The 24,670-nt window shown below is 44.1% G+C and overlaps 1 protein-coding gene and 1 long non-coding RNA gene across 2 annotated transcripts in view; both read left to right on the top strand.

Moving 5' to 3' along the window:
• Positions 1-24,670, top strand: part of DPF3 (double PHD fingers 3) — a 207,938-nt gene that overhangs the window by 59,570 nt on the left and 123,698 nt on the right. The window lies entirely within an intron of this gene.
• Positions 3,135-4,290, top strand: LOC148687665 (uncharacterized). The gene is made up of 2 exons (XR_015950151.1): positions 3,135-3,502; positions 3,577-4,290. It is a non-coding gene; the product is annotated as an uncharacterized LOC148687665 (long non-coding RNA).

The raw sequence follows: 24,670 nt of genomic DNA, 5'->3' as shown, positions 1-24,670 counted from the left end.
TGCCTATGACTTCATTTTGTTGCCAAGTAAGACTCCCCCCCCCTTATTTTAAAAAACCCATTCTTTTAAAAGGATCCTTGGAGGTTTTAAAAGGCTTTTGGGGGGAATATTTTTCTTTAAAAAAAAACACTTGCAAAGGGTTTTAAATTTTGAAGGCTTTAAAAAATCTCTCTACTATGAGTCTGATAGATTGATCTTACTGATTTTTTGCCATTTGCTTTTGTTTTATTGATTGCATTTTAGCTGATTGCATTTTAATTGCTATAAGCCACTCAGACAATTCTGAGGCATAGAAATACCCTCATTGAGTTTGGCCTCATTGAGGGGCAGTATTTCAATATGAGTAGGAAAAATGAGAGTACCCCTAAACATTTTTTTAGAAAAAAAAGTACTGGCAATACCACAAACAAACAAACAAACAAACAAGTTACACATACTGGTGTTTTTGCCCATGTCATCTAGTCTGGCAATTCCCTTCCATCCAAATGAATCAGGAATTGGTGAGACAGTTTGGAAACATAAGCAAGTGCCTGATCCGTATTTCTCCTCCCTCACAGAACTATAGTTCTCAATGCTCCCTGGGGAGAGAGAATGACTGCTAAATCAGTGTATCAGCTGCAGTGTAGAAACACCCTGAAGATAGCAAAGACCAGAGGCATCTGTGAATTGAGATGAGTTGTTTCAGGTGAATGCCTTTAAAGGTCAAAGAAACAAATCCAGTGGCCACTTTTTATATACGTACTGTTCTTTGGGATGGATACTCAACCAGGCTTATTCTCCAGTAAAACAAAGCCTTCAAGAATCAATTCCATTCGCCACCTTGTCTGGTTTTTTTTTTTTTAATCGTCATGGCTTAAACAGCACAAGTGCTTGACTACTTTATAACAATCAGCTTCAATTGCACCAAATTTGAATTCGAGTACAGGTGGCTCTGTGGGTTAAACCACTGAGCCTAGGGCTTGCTGATCAGAAGGTCGGCGGTTCAAATCCCTGCGACGGGGTGAGCTCCCGTTGCTTGGTCCCAGCTCCTGCCAACCTAGCAGTTTGAAAGCACATCAAAGTGCAAGTAGATAAATAGGTACTGCTCCAAAGCGGGAAGGTAAACGGTGTTTCTGTGCGCTGCTCTGCTTTGCCAGAAGCGGCTTTGTCATGCTGGCCACATGACCTGGAAGCTGTACGCTGGCTCCCTCGGCCAATAACGTGAGATGAGCGCCGCAACCCCAGAGTCGGTCACAACTGGACTTAATGGTCAGGGGTCCCTTTACCTTTTATTCACAAGGTGTTCCTGGAAATAAAACACATTTTCCCTATTACACAGTATATTCAGGAGGTGAGTATGGAGGGGAATGATAGGCAAACTTCAGTATTGTCCTCTCCTCCTCCAGTACAGTGGTGCCTCGCTAGACGAATGCCCTGTAAGACGAATTTTTCATTTAACGAAGAGATTTTTTGAGCGGAGTTTGCCTCGCAAGACGAATTCATTTTGTGAAAAATTCGTCTAGTGAATCGCGGTTTCCCATAGGAATGCATTGAAATTCAATTAATGTGTTCCTATGGGCAAATAAAAAATAAAAAATTCAATGCATTCCTATGGGATTTGCTAGATGAATTTTTTGCAAAACGAATTGACTCACAGAATGAATTAAATTCGTCTAGCGAGGCACCACTGTAATGGCAACCTGGGAGTAGAGAGCAGCAATGCCACAAGGTTGTCTTCCAGAAGTTGGTCACATGGTTCCTTGCAGGCGCATATAGATGTTTTATCTGTACAGTGGATGAGTGGCACTGTCCTGATTACTCCTTTCTAAAAATAGACTTATTCCTAAATGAATTATGCCAAGCAAGCACCAAGAATAGTTTCAGTTGAATACTGTATACTAATATAAGGATTGCTTCTCTTTCAAATCATGCTTTAAACTAATTGCACAGTTTAATTATATTGTTTGTTAAGCTGCTGATGCTACTTACTATCTATACTGTTGCAGCTTCTGCTGCCTAGATGTCAGGAGTCCAGGTTCCCAGCTTGATAACACAGTAAGCGTAGGTAATTAAAAAGGAGGATTTCTTGCAAAAACAAACAGATAGCTCTGGACAGCTCTAACAAAGCCTCCAACACCATTATTCAAGATGACCCTTCTGAAGACTCCTTCCAGTGACAGAAGATATTGAACTTATGAACCTTACGTCTCTTGTTTTGCTTCCTATCTAGCAGCCCTCCCATTCACCAACTTTTCGGACTGAGTGGATCAGCTCCAACCTCTTGCTTTTCTGACAGGCTGTCTCTGAGTTCTTTCACGCCTGCTTGTACTTCCGGGGAGCTTTGACTGTGTTCTAGCCTGCTGTCAGCTACTGTCTTATCATCCTACCCGTCAAAGTCAGGAAGAGCTGAAGTCTGCAGCTGCCGGCTCTCCCCTGCCTAACATCAAAGCCTCCCTGATTTGGCGGTTGCTAGGGGAGTAAATGGCAACCCCCTACCCTCTCCGGGGGTTACGGAGAGGGGCCGCTGGCCCGCGATGCCCCCAGACCCACTCCGACTGTTTTTGGAGTGGGGGGAGCTTGGGCTGAGCACTTACGACGGCCAGGACTCCCGGACGCTAATCTGCATGGCGGGGATTTCCATGGTTAAAGAAGATAATTAGGCTTAAATCTATGGACATACTTCAGAAGGAGGGGAAGAAGCGCTGTTTACTGCTGAGAATTTTATGCTGCTGAGCGAGAGGAGTCAAAGAATGTACGGCATCTGGAAGAAGGATTGATGGGGACGGAGCGATAAGGGAAGCAAGTTTTTATTTTTTCTTCATATTGTTGCCTCGTATCTTCCCGGACGCGATGTCCTGGCTTGTTTGGAGTGAAAGAGAAGCAAAAGACTGTGTGAGTTGAACTCTATAGCTGTTGTTACTGAGCATATTTCTTAAAGATGTGAAGTTGCCGATGAGAAAAGCCCCCCCCCTAGTCAGACGGAAGGAGTTCTGGACGCGTTCGGAGGATTTATGAGCTGTGACGCACTTTAAATTGGAGCAGCGACCTGAAGCTAAGTTCAGCTATAGGGCAAGGAGATCCATTAATTTACCAAGAGTTCATGGTTGGATGTTTGGGTCTCCTGCCTGAAAAAGCTGTAAATTCTATAAAGATACCGTGTTTCCCCTTTTTTAAGACACCGTCTTATTACTTTTTTTTCTCAAAAAACCACAGGGTGGCTTATTTTTGGTGGGATGTCTTACTCGTATTTTTATTATGAGTCTGAGGGAAGGGAGGTGTGTGCGTCCCTGGCCCAGCCCTCTCTCCCCAGCCCTGGGATGTTCGCAAAGGGCTGCTCTCTCTCTCCTCTGATGTGGGGACTCACTTAATAGCAATCTGCTACACTGGAGCTTCTTAAATCTAAACCAGTATAATGGAATCTATCTGTGTGATACAGTCCTAGCAGTAGCCTATAGTAAAGCAAATAAGGATCTCTACTAGCCAGCTGCCCAAGACTTAAGTTCCAACAATGTAACACTTTGTAGTGCTAAAATAAAAAAAATCCTTCAGTAGCACCTTAAAGACCAACTAAGTTTTATTTTGGTATGAGTCTTTAAGGTGCTACTGAAGGAATTTTTTTATTTTACTTCGACCCAGACCAACACGGCTACCTACCTGTAACCAGAACTTTGTAGTGCTATCACTGATAGCAAAGAAGCTACCTGCTGAGAACAAAGAAGCCAGCTAAACAGCAATTAAGATTGCTGACTTGGTAAATGGTAGCAATTAAGAAGCAATTGAGCTAGCAAGGTAAAATTTTGTGGGTAAAGGAAGCTAGGACCGGCAGTTTAACTTTTGTGCTCACAAACAGCAAGAAGGAAAAAGTCCTTAATTTTTTTAAAAAAGTCCCCAAGGCAAGGACTGCGATCCAGACTACTTACAAATCCTTAAAGGGGCAGCTCCACAGACAAGCAAGCATAAGGTAGAAAGGAAGGCTGCAAGGAGACAACAATCAGACACAGGAGACTGCCGTCAAGAGGAAATCAACAGGCAACTCATGGGTGGACGCATAGAATGGAAGGGAAAGGTGGAGGGAAGCGAGAGGTGGGTTCTGTGTGTGTGTGAGAGAGAGAGACAGAGAGACAGAGAGACACAGACGCGCACACGGAGATCTCTCCCTTAAAGGGAAAACAGCCTTTGCATTCAATCGCTCCTCTCCCGTCAAGAGGAAATCAACAGGCAACTCATGGGTGGACGCATAGAATGGAAGGGAAAGGTGGAGGGAAGCGAGAGGTGGGTTCTGTGTGTGTGAGAGAGAGAGAGACAGAGAGACAGAGAGACAGAGGACACAGACGCGCACACGGAGATCTCTCCCTTAAAGGGAAAACAGCCTTTGCATTCAATCACCCCTCTCCCGTCAAGAGGAAATCAACAGGCAACTCAGGGGTGGGCGCATAGAATGGAAGGGAAAGGTGGGGGGAAGCGAGAGGTGGGTGCTCTCTCTCTCTCTGTGTGTGTGTGTGTGTGTGAGAGAGAGAGAGAGAGAGAGAGAGAGAGAGAGAGAGAGACGCAGGGGGCGGGGGGAGAGAGAGAGACAGACGCGCTCACGGAGGTCACGAGGCTTCGGCAGCCAGCAGCTACGGCTCTTCAGTGCATTTTTACAAGCTTTTAAAGGAAATACGTGTCTGTGGAGCGACAGCAAAATGGAGATATTTTTAAGGGGGGGTTGGCTGGCGGGAGGGGGGTTATTGCTACTGGGTGAAGGGTCTATCAGTATGTCTTATTTTCGGGGTATGGCTTGTATCGCGCAATTGCTTAGAAATCCTGCTATGGCTTATATAATGACTACGTCTTAAAAAAGGGGAAACACGGTAAATAAATCGTAAATCTTCATGGCTATGAGAGAAAATGAAAGTGATTTGAGCCTTTTAAGATGGCGCTGCTACTCCGTCGCAACAGGGAGCTCCACTAAGAAGATTTATGGGGAGGCTGGACTGATTAACTCACACAGGAGAAAGAACATCTGTGAAACTTCGTTTGACATTTATCTCAGCAGCTGGAACAATCGGATGAAAGTGGAAAACATCTAGGTGACTGTAAGGGGAAGATTTGGAATATTATGAGCTTGGAGGACGATTTGAACTTTAGAAATAAGACGGCAGTGGACAGTTGCGAGGAATTCCCAATTTCTTGAAGCATGGGAACCCAAAAATAAATTATTTAGATGATTTGGCATAACATTCGGTTTGATTGATATATATATGTGTATAATTTGAAATATTGAAATGTGATATAATTGGTTTTAATTGGAAAATTAATAAAAATATTTTTTTTAAAAAAATTATGACTTAAAAAACCAAAAAAAAAAAAAAAAAAACATCAAAGCCTCCCTGTTCCTGGCTGCTTTCTGCAGTTGGCTGCAAACCTTCGCTTGGAGCTAGCTCATTCCTGACACTAGAACAGTTCTTATTTTTATCTGTAAGCCACCTTGATTCCCTGTCAGTGGAAAAGGCAGGGTATAAGTAAATAAATATATATATAACAACAAAAACAACAACAGAATGGCCTCTTTTCTGCTAAGCAAGTTGCTTCCCTCTCCACCATAAAATCCCCTTTTGATAGCCTTAATAGGAAAACCATTGTTAAACTACTGTAAACTTCACTTTCCCTAATTCTCCACTGCCATCTGATTGTCCCCCTACCTAATCCTTGTCATCAATCATGTGCCAGACTGTTACCGTTGTCTTCATGGTCCTTGAGTTACTTCTTATGTTGCTTGGTTCACATCAAAAGCCATGGACCACATGAGAGGTACTTGACCAGGCATCCCCAAACTGCGGCCCTCCAGATGTTTTGGCCTAAAACTCCCATGATCCCTAGCTAACAGGACCAGTGGTTGGGGGAGATGGGAATTGTAGTCCAAAACATCTGGAGGGCCGAAGTCCCGGGATGCCTGTACTTGACCATGTGGCTCCCTCCAGTGCCAGCACTGGCCCAGTTAGGATTTTTCTGCTGAGTTAAAACATATCTGCACTCCAAAGGCCTACTTTTTTTAAACCAGCTTATCTTCAATGGCTTCTTTCAAATAATATTGGGAAGTGTAGTGTGGAGAGGTGGATGAGCTTTTCATGTCAGAGATCTCTGGTTTCTTTCACAGAACTACAGTTCCCAGTATTCTTTATAGGAGCAAAGAGCAAATTAGTATTCATTTTTAGGCTGCGGTTTAAACATGTCATTTGTGTTCCATGCAACTACAGTAGTGTGCATTTCTTACAGACAGTATGCAAGATTTCATTCTAGGTTATGCCTTGATAGGGGATATCATATCAAGCACTGAAAGCTAAATATTTTTTTTCCTTTGGAAACTTACCACACTTTTTATATCCATTGCCATCATGGATTTTTTCCGTAGAATGTGGTTGTGCTCATTTAATAGGCATTTCTTTGTGACGTAATTTGTGAACAGTGTCACAATTAAAGTTTGCATCGTTTTGTGAAAATGCCTCCCTGGTAAACTGCCACTGCCTTTCTCGAAGGGTGCTCCCAATATGTGAGATGCTGAAGGCAGATCCTGTGAAGTCCTCTTGCCACCTGCATAGGAAACGCTCCATGCAGTGCGAGTGCGGGCAGAATTGAGATTCGGAATAAAATTGATTCTGTTCGTTTGGCCACATCCTGTTTCCCTTCTTTATGTACCTGCTGCGTTGAAATCTGGCAACTAATTTTCAGTTTGATGGAGGCCAAGATAGGGTTGAGCAGCTAAGGAGGGCCGCCACATTTTTTTTTTAACCAGGCAGAAAACCTGTCTAGCTGCTGCATGAAATACAACACACACAAACACCCTCTCTCCCCCCACCCCGCCCAGTGCCAGGAAAAGCTATAGCTTTCAAAAGTTCAGAAGCTCTTACAGGAAAAAAAGCTGTAATCCTACTGCCAAATTGGGTTGGGTTTTTGGTTTTTTTTTTTTACTTCAAAGTATCTTCATCAGCTGGATACTTGACTAAGGAATCACTCAGTCGATTGTCATCTGTCAACTTGGAGCTCATGCCTGTCCTCTCCAAAGCTCTGTAGCTTCCTCTGGAAGGAAACAAGCAGCTGTTGTGTTCCTGCTCCATTCCTTGACCGTCACTTATTCATATAATCATGCCCAAAGCTTTTTGGCTCCCCTTTTGCCCAGTCACTATTGAGAAGAAGAGATGCAAGAACTTTTCTCGTCCTGTTTTTTTTAAAATTTTCTAGAGGCAGATGATAGGGATTTCAATGTGTTGATTGTAGTATGAAAGAGATCTCCCTTGCCATTGTATCGATTGAGCTGGTAATCAGGTTTTCTTGGTGCCTTAAAAGTCAGCGAAACCTGCTTGACCAGGGACCAGAGGAATCGTAATCGTAAGAATAATAATAATAATAATCAGAATTCATTGTAATGGTAAGGAGATCATTCTGTCAGTACAAGCATTTCTTCTTGCTTGATGGAACAGTCTCCTCTCTCCTCTTCTCATGTACTTTTTGGAGTATTCTCTTGACCATCACCACCCCCAAGCCAATTTGTGGGGGTGGGGAGAAAGCCCCATGCACACGAAAGCTCATACCAAAATAAAAACTTAGTTGGTCTTTAAGGTGCTACTGAAGGAATTTTTTTTATTGTATTAGAGGACATCCTTGCACAAGCTTCTGCTAATGGGACTGGTTGGCTGAATCTGGCCCAATAATAATAAATACTTCAGCCATAACACTTTCAGTTCTGTTAGAAGTAAGTGACTGCCTTTAACCCCAGACAAGCAGTTCACATAAGGCAGTTCCATTCGCCTTCCTCCCCAAGTATGTGAAGTATTATGTCTTTTTGTCTCCCACAAATAGTTCATTCTCTGGTTTAGCTACCTGTCAGTCCATTGATATTCTCCCACCTACAATCCTCAGGACGTAAGAAGGCACAACCCAAGAGATCCACAATTAAAATACTGAAAAAATGTAGTAGAAGCAAGTAGGTGCTGGGGGTGAGGCAGAAATGCGCTGGGAGAAGCAAGATATTTTCCCTGTGCTCTTCACACAGTGCAAATTGTTTCTTTTTCCCTGAGCTGCCATTTTCTCCCATGAGGAACAGCACACCTTTCCCCAAATGGGACAAATAGCACTTGGTAGGGAGGAAGGTGGTAGTGTAGAGAGGGGGTGGAAAGAAGAGTTAAACCAGGAACAGAGAATATGGGGCTCACATATGTTGTTCAACTCAATCTCCCATCAGCCCTAGACAGCATGGCCAATGGTTAGGGTGATGGTAGTTATAGTCCATCCACATCTGGATGACCACGGGTTCTCCACCCTTGCTGCTAAAGAATCTAGGCACATTCCATCTAGGTGTGGAGCCCATAGGGTCTTAACGCTCCAATGCACCATGAACTATGCCCTACCTTTCTAATATACAGTGGTACCTCGGGTTACAGACGCTTCAGGTTACAGGCGCTTCAGGTTACAGACTCCGCTAACCCTCAGGTTAAGAACTTTGCTTCAGGATGAGAACAGAAATTGCGTGGTGGCGACGTGGCAGCAGCAGGAGGCCCCATTAGCTAAAGTGGTGTCTCAGGTTAAGAACAGTTTCAGGTTAAGAACGGACCTCCGGAACGAATTAAGTTCTTAACCCGAGGTACCACTGTACATGCATTATACAAGGTGGACTACATCTACCCACTTAAAAATGTAATAACAATACTGGCAGTATAAAAACCACAACATAACAATTGCAAATTGAAAACACAGCAACAATTTCAGCAAACTAAGAAGAAAACTGCCTTGGATTGATCTCGTGTCTTTAAAAGAGGTTTGATGTGAAAAACCATGCCACATTACAGTGGTACCTCGGGATACAAACACTTCGGGTTACAGACTCCGCTAACCCGGAAGTAGTACCTCGGGTTAAGAACTTTGCCCCAGGATGAGAACGGAAATTGTGCAGCGGTGGTGGGAGGCCCCATTAGCTAAAGTGGTACCTCAGGTTAAGAACGGTTTCAGGTTAAGAATGGACCTCCGGAACGAATTAAGTTCATAACCAGAGGTACCACTGTATATCACCTGCTAATTGCTGCAGATCAAACCACTCTTAGAGGCCTGCTACAGAGACCAGCCCTGCTGTTGGGCTGACACAGTTCTGCAAAAGCACAAAGAGGTCTTGGTGTAAAAATGATTTCAAAAAATGAATATAGCCTTGAACTCCTCTTTCACAATGGAAATGTTCAGTGTCAGAGAACTTTTGAGCTCTGCTCTGTAATGTTTCTTGACCATCTCCCCCAAGCAGTTCCTTGTTGGAATCCAGGTTTTTGTTACTCAAGCTTCAGATATGCACCCCCTTTTCTCTTCTTGCCTTTCTCATTTTTTTTCTGTAGCAGATGGTGATAATTCCCATGGCTGGATCAGGCTGCAGCTGAGATGGCTTCCCTGATGCCTTGACTGTACCATGGAAACTCCCTCTGGCCTCTCCGAGAGGGGAATACGCAGCTTATTATCATCTTCTGTTTATGAATTTAAAGGTCCTATTAGGATTATATTTCTTACTCATGTGTGTTTTCCCTCTGCCCTTTTCAGGGTACCTTTTGTACCTTTGTGTGACTGCTCTATTTTGACTTATGTACAAACACAATTGCAATGGCCTTATAACAGAACCTTTGTTTATTCCATTTTTTAAAAAAATAGTAATAGCATCCAGGAGATGAGATAAATTTAGTAACTGAAAATTCCTGTTTTGAGATTTAAAACAACAACATTATTTTTGTCATTCATAGTGATTCATTCTGATTGAGGGTTACTTCTAGCATTTCATCACTGTCGGCCTAACCTGGAGGTTTCCCCCCTTTGATGTGTGTGTGTGTGTGTGTGTGTGTGTGTGTGTGTGTGTGTGTGTTTTTTCAACAATTTATATTTATATATATATGTTCAACGATTTATAGTTTTCTTTACACTGTAATTTCTAAACAGTTTACAATGAGGTTACAAAAGAGATAGAAAAGATAAAATCAGAAAAGCTTACTTAAAATGTATACTGAAATAAAAAGCACCTAAGGTTCAACATGGGGGGAGCCTTTCTGGTCTCAGCTAGAAAGGTGTTCACACAATTGGGTCCACACACCTCCTGGGGGTGGGGGTGCCAGGCATGCAGCTTAACCACAGCCTGGCCCATATTTTATTACTTACTTCATCAACATGTTTTGCCTGGCATGGACATAAACTGATAAGAAAAGCTTAACTTAATTTCTGGACAGGGGCATCGCAATGGGGGGCGAGGGGGGCGGTCCGCCCCAGGTTCCACTCTGGGGGTGTGCCACTTGGCGCCCCCACCCCTGCGACTCCCAAGCCAAGCCCCCAGCCTCCCGGTAAAAAGTCAGTGTCAAGCGGACTTTTCACCGGGAGGCTGGAGGCTCGGCTTAGGAGTCGCGGGGGTGGGGGCACCAAGTGGCATACCCCCGCCATACCGCGCGGATTGGAGTCACCAGGGGGGGGCAATACCCTGCTACGTAAGATGCATGTGTAGCGGGACGCTGCACATGCGTCGTTACATGGCGGGGTATCGCCGCCCCCACGCCTCCAAAGCCGCGCGCCTCCAGCTAAAAACTGCAGGTAAAAAGCCCGTTCAGAGCGAGCGGGCTTTTTACCTGCAGTTTGTAGCTGCTTTGGAGGTGCGGGGCGGCGGCGATACCCCGCCACATAACGGCACATGCGTCGTTACGTAGTGATGCCACCCCCCCCGGGTGCATGGCAATTTGCCACCCCGGGTGTCGCGGCGCCTCGCTATGCCCCTGTTTCTGGGGCTTAGGCCACTGTTGAGGGGAAAAAGCAAGGCCTCTAAAAATTTTAACCTATACTCAGGGCAGGAGTGTGGAATATTTTCCTGAACATAAGGAAAGGCTGCTGGACCAGGCCAGTGACCTATCTAGTCCAGTGTCCAGCTCTCATTCCCAGTCACCAGTCTAGCTGTCGCATTCTGGATTAGTTGTAGTTTCTGGGTCACCTTCAAAGGTAGACCCACATAGAACACATTGCAGTAGTCAAAGTGGGAGATAACTAGAGCATGCACCAATCTAGCGAGACAGTCTGCGAGCAGGTAAGGTCTCAGCCTATGTACCAGATGGAGCTGGTAGACAGCTGCCCTGGACACAGAATTGACCTGCGCCTCCATGGACAGCTGTTACTTTTAGACACTTTTAGATAATGAAAGAGTTGTTAATCTGGAATGTATTAAACAGAGATGTGAGGGGAAAGTTTAGCTGAATTAATCTTCTCTGTTCAAGGCATCTGTTAATGGTGCAGGAGCAGGGCTACTAAAAAGGTGTTTCAACTAAGTTTCACTCAGATCAGACCCATTGAAAAGAAACTGACCTGACTTAGCCATGTTCATTAATTTAATTGGGTCTACTGTGGGTTAAACCACAGAGCCTAGGGCTTGCCAATCCGAAGGTCGGCGGTTCGAATCCCTGCGACGGGGTGAGCTCCCATTGCTCGGTCCCTGCTCCTGCCAACCTACGGTAGCAGTTTGAAAGCACGTCAAAGTGCAAGTAGATAAATAGGTACTGCTCTGGCGGGAAGGTAAACGGCGTTTCCATGCGCTGCTCTGGTTCGCCAGAAGCAGCTTAGTCATGCTGGCCTAATGACCCAGAAGCTGTACACCAGCACCCTTGGCCAGTAAAGCGAGATGAGCACCACAACCCCAGAGTCGTCCGTGACTGGATCTAATGGTCAGGGGTCCCTTTACCTTTACTTTGTGTAAAACTTGGTTAAATACTACTCAGTAACATGATATGTTCTTGTTCTATGAGGTGTATTAAACTGGGATCCTTAAACTTGAAGTCCAATCACAATAGAAACATTGGACTACAGTTGCAAACAAAACTTTTAAAGTGTGTTTTAAGTGCAATATACAATGTGACAATATACAACGTTTGCTTATGGAAAATTCAATGTATTTTAAAAAATGCTTTAAAAAAAGCATTTTCAGTACGGCTTTTATATGTGTGTAGATTCCACCCTAAACACATGGATGGGGAACCTCTGGCCCTCCAGATGTCATGTTGGCTACAAGTCCCAACATCCCTGACCATTGGCCATGCTGATTGGGCGTGATGGGAACTGGAGTCCAAATGCATCTGGAGAGCCACAGATCCCCCCCCTCCATCTGGAGAGCCTTATATCCCCCTTCATATAGACTGTCACTGATTTTATTATGTCTTTCGAACTCTTCCAAATAATGCAGAAGAAAAGTAGAAAACAGTTTCTATATTCAAGGGCTTCTCTAATCAGCAAGGACACATACGCCAAATAACACAGATGGATGCCACTGGAACAAAGGGCTATTCATTTTCATTTATAGGCTTCCTTCAAAGGACTTAAATCATAAGGTATGGAAAGACTGAAGAAACTTTGAGCCACGAGTTCTCAGAGAAAGTAAAGCTGGAATGGCCTATAATGCACAAAGCCCTATCATAATGACACATGTTGCGTCTTTAAGGTTCCTCAAGGCTCTTTGCTGTTTTCGTAACTAAACAGTTTGCACCTACTGTACCTATCTTTGGTGGTGGTAGTTTTATTTACTGTGGCATGGCTTTATTCATTCCTAATTCTTAAGAATATGAAGAGAGTCCTGTGGATCAGACCAAAGGCCTATCTAGTCTAGCCCTCTGTTCTCATAGTGGCCAACCCAGATTCCCACAACCAGGACATGAAAACAATGTACTTTATTACTCATGATCCCTATGATTTACTGGTGGAAACAAAATATAGCTATCATGAGTCTAGTTTTCCATCAGTCTATAACTCTGTCTGAGAATAAATGGAAAGTTCTTTTAAAAATCAAGTTACGCTGGAGAGCATAGTATGCTCTCTGGTTGCTGCTAGGAACAGTCTTCCTACATCTTTCCTTGAAGTGTGTTTAACCAAGGAGGTGTCTTCAAAGGCAGCCTCTGTTGCTCCTTAATTAGCCGGCCACTCCAGGGAACAAAAAAGTGGGACAGGAATCTAATCTGGCTTTCCTGGATGGCAGAGCACAACTCAAGAGTTCCAGCAGCTGAGTGGGCGCATGCATGTTATATATGTTAACCCTTAGGAAATGTACCCGAGTTCTCAGGGGTGGTGGTGGTGTCATTTTGAAATGAAGAGTTGGATCATTTCCACATTTAAATCAATGCATATATTTCCTAAAGCAAGAAGGCAGCTTTGCTAGTTTGCCGGTATGGGTAAATGATTTCTCTTTGATCTTTGTTTTGAGTAAAAATGTCATGAATCCAGTTTTTGCTGAAAGCACTGATACTTCAGGTACTACTTCGGGAAAATTGCCCTTCGCTTGTATTTTTCCTAGAGCATTGCTATGTTTATGTCATCTGGAAATTTGGGGCTGCTGGTTATTTTATTTATGATATGATTTTTTAAAAATATTCACCAGGTGAATATGTTTGCCAGATCTCCCCCACTCCCGAAGCAGGGCTGTATGGCCAGGCAGAATATTGTTTTCAGTCTCCCATGATGAGTTGATCTGGCCTGGTTAGATTTTATTTTCCTTTCTTTATCCCTTTTAAGCATTCCTTAGAGTTGATGCTCTCTTATTGTTCTATATTTGGGTTGAATAGTCTCTACTATGGTGACAAATGTAGAGATGATTTGTTGTTAGTCACATACAGTATTAGGGACATGTCATTCTCACCCGCTTTACTTTTTGTTGTGGTTATCCGTTCATCTTTGGTATACAGTAATATGGGGAAGATACAATTGTAGGGGCTTTCAATTAACTAAAAATGTGTAAAAAAAACAAAAAACCAAAACCACAAACTTGGGGAAATAATTATTTAGAGTCCTCCTACAATAATTATTGATGTGACACCTGTAGGATGGAAGTGGAACAAGCTGACAGGGAATAAAATGTTTTGCATTGGTGACTGCGTCCATGAGTCTGCATATAAATTACTCAGCATTTCGTAGGATTTAAGATTTGACTATAATGATTTGCAAAACCTGGAGAGATCTAGCAGTCCTTTGGATTGTCCCTATCAGGATATGCCATGGGGAACAGCTGCAAGGGAATGTTCCAGCCATAAAGGAACAGCAGCTATGATAGGAACATAGGAAGATGTCCTACACCAACACAGATTATTTATTAATCTATCACTAGATCTTTAAAAAAAATCAAAGCGATTTACAATGATACCTGTATACAATGAAAACACTTTTAAAAAAATCCCATCAACTGACTCTTATGGAAATATTTATCAGTAATTGCATGCATAAGCCTGGCAGCAGGGCATTCCGCTGGACTGGGCTGATACTAGAAGCTCCATTTTATGTTGATGTCAACTCCTAGGGGCTGAGGGGTCTTTGACCCATCCCATAAAATATTTGTGGGGACCGCCCCCCCCAGTTGATGGGCATTGTCATTCAAATAGTGTGTGTGCACCGCATCATGTGATTGATTATGTGGGGTGGGGCTTACCCCATATTTTATTCAAGTTGGCACCCCTGATGTCAAATGAGCCATGGCAACCTGGGGAACAACCAATGACCCTACTGCAAATGATCTCAGTGATCATGGGAGATAAGGCCCCATAGGTATTACTCTTGAAGAGCCAACAAAAAGGCCCTTCTTTGCCTTTTTGTGAGGCACAACCCCACTGGGCAGTTGTGTGGTAGCATGGCAAGCCCTCGATTCCTGTGTCGAGTCTGGCTCAGTCTTTGGGTTTGGATCACCACTCTCAGGTTTGCTGGGATACAAGCCATCAGCCATGAGCACTTTTGGCTCCGAAATGCCAGCATGAGGAGTTGGCTATTTCCCAGCTGGGGATATAAGCAGCTCCAGACTCGGCTGGCTCCTCCTCCTCTGAGCTTGAGGCATGCAAATGTGTCATACTTTACAGCCTTCTGTTTGAAGGGTCATTCCATCCAGGCCTGTTTTAAAGATACAGAGCCATAGGTAGAGAGAGCAGGAAGGGTCATCAACAGTTAGCCTTGAGCATAGCTGCCAAGTTATCCCCCCTTTTTAAGGGAAATTCCCTTATGCTGAATAGGGTTCCTCATGAGAAAAGGGAAAACTTGGCAGCTATGGGCTTGAGACATCAGCTTGAGCAGGACAGAGATCACTTGGCCACAGTTTCCCCCACTATGGTGAAATAAACTTAATGAATTCGTGCCCACTACTGTATTACCATCTTCATTGGTGACATCTTTTCCTCTCTTTTTGACCATGCATAAGTGGCCACCCTAAGCATAGCTGCCAAGTTTTCCCTTTTCTCACGAGGAAGCCTATTCAGCATAATGGAAAATCCCTTAAAAAAAGGGATAACTTGGCAGCTATGACCCTAAGTGGAAATTAAACTTCAAGAGACAGAGGGTGGTTTTTGTGTGTGTGTGTGTAAACAATGGTCTACTATGGGTGGATAGCATGTGCAACTACAGATTTCTTTCACTTGTGCTGTCTCTTACCGAGCTCTGCTTTTGTTTGAGAATAAAAATGCACAACCTAAAAACATTAACTTTACAATGCGCAAGAAAGGCTGAAGGCATAACAACATTGCTACAGTATCTTAGTTCACAAGCCTGGGATAGAATTAAAAGACTTCTGCTATCTACCGTAAAGGAACACCTTATAAGTAAGATTTGTCTAATGAAAAATAAAAATTATTTCAAGTCCCGCCCCCTCCTAAAATATCAAAAAATGTTCCAGCTTTGGCAGAAATGTTAAGCGCATTAGCGGGTTTAATTGCCCCAGTTGCAGAGGCTCAGGAGGCCACCAAACTGCATCGATTCCATTCCAGGATCCTTTCCAGCTGGTGGCTCTTTTGACAGAACTCGGTGGCAGAGTTACAAGTGCAAGAAGTCTGCAGTTCAGGTGAAATATGAGTTAACGCTGCTGCTATGTGGGTCGGACGGGTGTTGTGTGGGCAGGAACAGGGAGAAGGTTACAAGATCAGTTTGACTATGTCTGCGGCGAGAGAAATGTGAACTGGCTGGCTAAGGTTCCCACTGTTTTCCGCCCACTGGAGGAGGGAAAACGGTTACTATTGATGCTTCATTCATTGTACTTGATGAAGGGGGTATTTGCTGAACTACCCCTCTCACATTTCAAGGTGAAATATTTATGCTTTTTCATCTTGGATGCCTTGGGTAATGTCACCAAGAACTTGTTATGCTTGTGTAATTGCCTCTTGGTCCGATTCCGCTATCGTGTGACCAGTGTAAATGCTGATCATTGTGGGGTCCTCTCTGTCCAGTGAAAATGGTGCAGCTCAGCTAGGAGTGGGCTAGCTGCCTAGCTCTAAACACTAGCGCTCAGTGAAGGCAGAGAAGCTCCCATACAACTGAGCCGAGCCCGGCAGCCTCTTATCTCCCCTGCAGATGTTTGTGCTTTTGTCTCGCTTGTGCATGGAGGCAGGAGAGAATACGGGAATGTGCCAATCCATTCCCTCTTTGCTTCCTCTTTCAAAACTGCCAAAGACGGGCAAACCTCTGACTCTATATTTGGCAGGCGACACAAAGAGCAAAAGTGTGATAGCTACGTCAAATAAAGCATCTGACCGCATTTGGTCTTCTTTGTTGGTTTGGGGCCCAAGTTACACTTAAGGAACCATGGTTTAACTCTTGGTCCATTAGCAAGGCTGACTTCTGCCCTCCCAGTATGCGGCAGAGATGCTGCTGCCAAGAAGGTAGCGTGGCAGCTCCACCCCACTGGGCAAGCTGCTACCTCCAATATGACACAGCCAGGGCTGATGGAAACATAATGTTAATTGGCCATAAACTGGGGTTAAGGAATGGGGCCAAAGGATTGCACACTCTTCCAAGCCTTTTCCCTTACCTGAATTCACCGCTTCTCCTTCACTTTTGGTCTCAGGTATATCTGACTACCATTGACCCGTTAGTAGAAAGGGGAAGGGGACAGCTTCTGGAACTTAACCTTGCACCCTAAAATTAGTTGTGTAGTGCCACTGAGTTTGGGCTACCTAGGGTTAACATTGGTTAAACTTAACACTGAATCGTGGATACGGAGCTTGGGTGCAAAAGAGGACGGGGCTCCTGCTCTTTTAATTGTTGTGTAGAAGCTTAACCTGGCATCCTTCTTTCTTGGGAGACAATGGAGGAGAGTGCCTTTGGAGGTGAGGTCAAGCTCACAGCGCCTGCTGTGGCTGTAGAGACCAATGCAGTAGAGACATGATTTGTTGCAGCTGAGGCAGATGAAGACGTCCAGATGTGCTGCTGCAGATGCATCATGGCGTTTCTTCTCTCTGCACTCCTCCCCAGCGGTCATTTATCCTCTGGTCACTGCTATGAATGCACGACTTGGCTGCCTGTGGCTGCCTGTCTTCAGGCACTGGGTCGTCTGCAAGGGATTTCCATGTGGCAAAGTGCGGCAGATCCTTATCTGAGAGATGTTATTTGCAGATGACACAGCTTTGACAGCACACTCCAAAGAATCTCTAGAGAGACTTATCAACCGTTTTGTGTAGAAGCTACCCTTGCTGAAATGTCTTCAGGCACTGGGTCGTCTGCAAGGGATTTCCATGTGGCAAAGTGCGGCAGATCCTTATCCGAGAGATGTTATTTGCAGATGACACAGCTTTGACAGCACACTCCAAAGAATCTCTAGAGAGACTTATCAACCGTTTTGTGTAGAAGCTACCCTTGCTGAAATTCCCTCAACTATTAGCAGTTCAGGTGTCTTGCTTTCTTTTGCATCTGGTCATCCTAGTGGGGCGGCGAGGGGGGCAAGGAGAGGCTCTCTTTCTTATCCTTTAACCCTGAGTTATCAGACTGCTGGCTTAAAATATTTTTATATTGCCTACTCGTCCCTTCTCAAGGGTGGTGTACAACAGTGTAAACAATGGCATCTGAATCTCCCTTTGCACTGGCCCATAAAATGGCTCTTATAACAGAGTTGTGCTGTTAAGCAAACATGCATTGGGCAGCTAACCTTTCTTTTCTCTCTGAAAGTTAGAGGTTGCATTTTTATCTCTGAACTATATATTGATGCCTAGGGCAAGAGGAGGGGGAACCTTCTAGCATGATACTTAGCCAGAAGCACATTAACATAGCAGGGGTGGTTTATTTTGTATACAGTGGTACCTCGGGTTACAGATGCTTCAGGTTACAGGCGCTTCAGGTTACAGACTCCGCTAACCCAGAAATAGTACCTCGGGTTAAGAACTTTGCTTCAGGATGAGAACAGAAATTGTGCGGCGGCAGTGCGGTGGCATTAGCTAAAGTGGTGCTTCAGGTTAAGAACAGTTTCAGGTTAAGAACAGACCTCCAGAACGAATTAAGTTCTTAACTCGCGGTACCACTGTACTTGCTAGGTTTCTAGCCTAACCATATCAAAGCCTCAAGGTTTAACAAAACACCATATCATATGAAACAGTTAACAGTGGCCATCTGAAGCCACCCCTTCCTCAAAAGTCTTGTAGCACTTTTAAAAGTAACATGGGACTGGGAACTTCATAACCATGGCTAGCAGGGGCAGTCTATCCTATTTTGCCGCCTGAGGCAAAACAGGAAGGTGCCTTCTCCCTGCTGCTGCCTGCCCCCACAAAAGCCTTCTGCCTGTGGGGAACTGCCACAGGACTCTGCCACTCTGTGGGATTCCACCACCCAAGGTGGTGGCTGCTTCAGCCTGTCTCATGGGCGGCCCAGCCCGGTCCTGATGGCTAGTTACAACTGCTCTTATGTCAGCCTCTTCCTGGTTGACCGTTTATTGCTTTAGTATTGTGGGTTAAACCACAGAGCCTAGGGCTTGCCGATCAGAAGGTTGGCGGTTTGAATCCCCGCGACGGGGTGAGCTCCCATTGCTCGGTCCCTGCTCCTGCCAACCCAGCAGTTCGAAAGCACCTCAAAGTGCAAGTAGATAAATAGGGACCGCTCCAAGTGGGAAGGTAAACGCGTTTCCGTGTGCTGCTCTGGTTCGCCAGAAGCGGCTTAGTCATGCTGGCTACATGACCTGGAAGCTGTACGCTGGCTCCCTCGGCCAATAACGCGAGATGAGCGCCGCAACCCCAGAGTCGATCACGACTGGACCTAATGGTCAGGGGTCCCTTTACCTTACTGCACTTTATCTGGTGATGCAAAACAGATAGAGCCCTTATTTTCTATAGCTTTCAACCATGCTGCTAACTCTTAAGAATACAATGCAGACGTGGCAGGGAACTGCAACTCCCATCATCCCTGGCAACTGGCATTTGAATAAATGGAAATGCTTTAAATTCTGCAATTACACCATTATGGCAAAGCTTACAAGTTATTTGAGAGTGAAAGAGGAAAGGTGGAAACTTGCAATGTTTAGACAGAATTGGCGAATATTTCTTGAATACTGGCACAACAAAGCAAATGCTTCACATGATGTAAATGAATACTTTTCATTTTTTTCATTAACATTCTTTGTAAATGTGAGGTTTTATGAAACTGAATAAAATGGTAAGTTTTTAAAAAAGGAAATGCTGTTTGGATAGAATTACTGTACTTAATGTGAGGAAGACAGAATGAATTAAGGAGGTTTGGACAATGGAAAATAGAGTTCAGTCTGCCGAAAAGCAACAAATGCATAGTCAAGCCCCATTCATTTCAATGGGATATATGTATGCTTAACTTACCCATAAGGCGTTTGCCCCAAGGTTTTTCTAGATACATACCTAGAGTCTGAAGTCCTGTTGCCAGTCAGAATACTGAGCAAGATCAACCAATGACTTGAGATAAGGCAGCTTCCTATGTTCCAAACTAGAATGTCACTGAGAATGAGACGGGTTCTTGTGGTAAATTATAATGAGGCAATAAGCATTTGCTACTAAGAGAATAAGCCATCTGTCCAGCTCTGTGTTAGAGAACCTCCTTAATCTCTTTATAAACTGTTGTGCACAGTTGCTTAATATGTTAAGTAGCAAACTCTTTTTTGTTTGTTTTGGATAGGTCTAAACGTTCTGCCCTTCTTCTCAGTCACCAATTTCATCGTCAATTTTTGGGTGTTACCATCTGATGGGGATGAGGCTGCGGGTGCAGAAATAGTTGCTAACTCTAGTTTGACAATTCCTGTGTACATCATGTAATCCTCTAAATCTCTGGCATTTTGATTCTTTCTACCGTCCCCTCTGCCTTCTGTTGTCTGCAAGTTTCTCAGGCTGTTTAACAAATTACAGTGCATTACCTTGACATTTCCACCCTACATGGGCATGGCAAGGGGAGCTAAGCTCTGTTATCCCCGCAATCCATGCTGTTACCCAGAAAAAAGAGAGAGGATGTTCTTTAACTGGAACTGATTAGGGCCTGATGTGGCCAAGAAACACATGAAAGGAGGAACTGTGTTTTAAATCATTAAGTGAAGGCAGAGAGTGGGGTTGCGGGGAGCATCCAAACAAACAGGAAGAGACCATGAAATATCCTCTTTGATGTTTTGCGCTAGGCAGTTTTCAGTCTTTGCTTAAAGACTCTCTCTCTCTCTCTCTCTCTCCCCCTCCCACTTTCCCTATTTGCCTCTTGTGGGACTGTATCCAATATTACAGCGTTCATGTAATGCCTTGAATTAGCTATCACTCTTCTTGAGATAATTATAGGTTTGTATAATGTACCTATTGTTCTGTTCCACAAAGCAGCACTGTCATATGGATGGCTGGGGTGGGGAGACATCTCAGTTTGCCTCCTGCATCCACCCTGTGCTGTTAATTAGTATTCTGGTTTGCATTGCCTTCTTAAGGGGTTTCCTCCTCTGAAGGCTGCACTCTATCCTCCCCTGGACCGTTCCTTGCTCTTGCTCATCAGCCATTCTTCCAGCCTTTGTCACTACTCATACCAACATAAAACAATCACTCTCCAGCATATTGGAAAGTAAATGAACCTTTCCACTGTGTTCTCTGAACAGACGGCCAAAATTTGGGCAATATGGGTCACTCGCAGTGAAGCAGCATCTTTCCCCAAATACCATAAGTTTCTTGGGTATCTGTCAATATCCTTTCAGATTCTCTAGAATCTGCACCTGCATGTGGGAAATATATCTATCTGTTTAGTGTATTTCCAGTGTAAGTTTCAAGGGTGGCTCGCAATATTTAAAACAGGGGTCAGCAAACTTTTTCAGCTGTGGGCCGGTCCACTGTCCCTCAGACCTTGTGGGGGGCTGGACTATATTTTGAAAAAAAATATGAATGAATTCCTATGTCCCACAAATAACCCAGAGATGCATTTGAAATAAAAGGACACATTCTACTCATGTAAAAACACCAGGCAGGTCCCACAAATAACCCAGAGGTGCATATTAAATAAAAGGACACATTCTACTCATGTAAAAACATGCTGATTCCCGGACTGTCCGCGGGCCGGATTTAGAAGGCGATTGGGCCACATCTGGCCCCCGGGCCTTAGTTTGGGACCCCCTGATTTAAAATAACAGCATAAAACAAAACCAGTTCAACAACCATTATCACAACTAGAAATAGCAATCAAAACAACAAAAACCTTTTAGCTCTGTACAGCGTGGTAGCTGAGCCAGCAGATCTTGTCTGTACCTCGTGTTTAAGGAGGAGAGAGCTTAACCATGAGCTCAGATTCAGAAAATGCACTGACTTAAGCCAAACCTTGGGAGGAGCAAAGCAGCTGTAATCTCCGCCCCTGGAGCCCACATGCCTGCATATTCAGTGTCAGCACCAGGCAGACATTTAACAAATTAAGCAGCATTTAATCAACAAAAAAATATCCCCATTAATCTGGCAGAATGTTTTAAATGTATTATTTTTTAATATAAGTTCTGGTAGAAACTGCTGATGGCAAACATCACCTTAACAGGAATCTCCCCACTTACAGGATGAAATACTCTCTTCTGCTTCTCCTGCTGTAACAGAGCATGCGTTAGGCTTTAGAACTACTACTTTTAACTCCTATGCAGATTTAAGCAAACTCAGCTAATGGATTAATTGACTGCAATTCATATGCTGAAGTCAACTAAGAGTTATTTGAGTGACAATCCTAATAAAAAAATTACGCGGATGAAAGCTACAGAAATGCTTCTTTTTTATAGTGTAATATAATTCAGCCATTACTGTAGAAGCTAAGTGTTAGGAGTTTTCTATCAAGCATCCAGTCATCCCCATTAATGCTATTTCCCCCCCTGGTATGCTCAACTACACCCACTGTGATTTCTGTGATTGGGCTAAAATTTTTTACTTATATAATATTATTTGTATATGTAAGGAAGATACCCTCCATGAAAAACAGCCTGATGGAGATGACTCTTACTGGTACCTTCTGCAGCCAGACGTACCTGAACTGTTTGAGGCTGATTGGAAGCTTGGTGGAGCGCTGGGTCAGGTTTAAAGTTATCTCCATGGAGGGCTATTGCCTGCTGGAAGAGGCAGGTGAATCAAACAAAGGGAGCAGAGGACTAGATCCCTCCACTCCCTGCCATCATGGTTCCCACAGCACATCATGTCATGTATCCCCAGCTGTAAAACATCCGAAAAGCCCTTTAGCTGTTGCACAAAGAATTCTCATGCTCACGTTCCGGAATGCTCCTCAAATCCACTGAACTGGGCTGGAGTTTCTGTCCTAGAGAAAACTTTATAAGAGTTTGTTTCCTGCCATCATAATAGGCCTGGGCTGTACACATTCCAGAATGTGGTAGAATCCCAAAGTGGTGGGCTGTAACTTGATTGCAGGTGAGGATGCCATTTTTGAATGCAACCCATATTTGAAAATATAACTCTCCGTACGTGTAAGCAAAACAAAAATCCTATTATTTCAGGAATAAAGGGTAAGCCTGTTATACTGGCTTTCTATTTGCAGGGGATTTTTTCTTATTGCAGAAAAGAATTCAAAATGTGAAGCTTCTTCTGCATCCCAAAATTGTTCTCTCACCTCTGGACATCTCATTCCCATCTCATGTTGAGAACGGTTTGCTGCATATGTAGAGCAGGCCAAAGTTACCAATTGTATTACTGTTGGGATTCAGTAAAAAAAAAACAGTTGCAGCTTTGGAAATGAGTGCAAAAGCAGCTGATAATAATGATGACACAAGCCTTTGTACTTTAAAAACGCTTCCCATACCTGATATGAAAGCCAATTCTGCCTGTCTGTGGTGATAGCTGATGAATGTGATGTGGCTGTTGATTGATGCTGGTGTTGAGTGATTTGTAATGTGAGATGGAGGGACAGGGCTGCACAGCTAGTTCCTCAGCATGTCCAGTAGATCTGCATCTTGGCAATGGGGAGCTTTCAAAATCCATTTTCCTTCCTCAATCATTTGTGGAACTGTGTCATGGAAATAAATAGAAGCAGCTGAGAAAGAAGCACAAGCTGGCAAGCTGCAAATACCACAGGTCCAAACTTAGGATAAACTGATGCAAACTTTTCAGGTGAATCATCACTATCAATGATCACTGTTTGCCACCATTATATTTCAATATATTTAAAATGTTGTAGGTGGTGATGGTGGGTAAAGGTAAAGGGACCCCTGACCATTAGGTCCAGTCGTGATCGACTCTGGGGTTGTGGCGCTCATCTCGCATTATTGGCCGAGGGGGCCGGTGTACAGCTTCCAGGTCATGTGGCCAGCATGACAAAGCCGCTTCTGGCGAACCAGAGCAGCGCACAGAAATGCCATTTACCTTCCCACTGTAGCAGTACCTATTTATCTACTTGCACTTTGACGTGCTTTCGAACTGCTAGGTTGGCAGGAGCAGGGACCAAGCAACGGGAGCTCACCCTGTCACAGGGATTCGAATCGCTGACCTTCTGATCAGCAAGCTCTAGGCTCTGTGGTTTAACCCACAGCGCCATCTGCGTCCCCCAGGAGATGGTGGGTATCTACAAGGAATTCTGAACCACATTTGCTCTTTGGAGAGGAACACACAGACATATATACTTGCCCTGATTGAGAACATAAGAGGAACCCTGCTGGATCAAGCCAAAGGCATATTTAACTCAGTATCGCATTCTCACAGGGCCAACCATATAGAATCATAGAATCATAGAGTTGGAAGAGACCACAAGGGCCATCCAGTCCAACCCCCTGCCAAGCAGGAAACACCATCAAAGCATTCTTGACATATGGCTGTCAAGCCTCTGCTTAAAGACCTCCAAAGAAGGAGACTCCACCACACTCCTTGGTAGCAAATTCCACTGCCGAACAGCTCTTACTGTCAGGAAGTTCTTCCTAATGTTTAGGTGGAATCTTCTTTCTTGTAGTTTGAATCCATTGCTCCGTGTCCGCTTCTCTGGAGCAGCAGAAAACAACCGTTCTCCCTCCTCCATATGACATCCTTTCATATATTTGAACATGGCTATCATATCACCCCTTAACCTTCTCTTCTCCAGGCTAAACATACCCAGCTCCCTAAGCCGTTCCTCATAAGGCATTGTTTCCAGGCCTTTGACCATTTTGGTTGCCCTCTTCTGGACACGTTCCAGCTTGTCAGTATCCTTCTTGAACTGTGGTGCCCAGAACTGGACACAGTACTCCAGGTGAGGTCTGACCAGAGCAGAATGCAGTGGTACTATTACTTCCCTAGATCTAGATGCTATACTCCTATTGATGCAGCCCAGAATTGCATTGGCTTTTTTAGCTGCTGCATCACACTGCTGACTCATGTCAAGTCTGTGGTCTACCAAGACTCCTAGGTCCTTTTCACATGTACTGCTCTCAAGCCAGGTGTCACCCATCCTGTATTTGTGCCTTTCATTTTTTTTTTGCCCAAGTGTAGTACCTTACATTTCTCCTTGTTAAAATTCA

This window comes from Zootoca vivipara, chromosome 1 (assembly GCF_965207765.1).
Source record: "Zootoca vivipara chromosome 1, rZooViv2.hap1.1, whole genome shotgun sequence".
NCBI lineage: Eukaryota > Metazoa > Chordata > Lepidosauria > Squamata > Lacertidae > Zootoca > Zootoca vivipara.
Note: the sequence above shows the minus strand (reverse complement) of the source record. Positions and strands in the feature narration are given on the sequence as shown.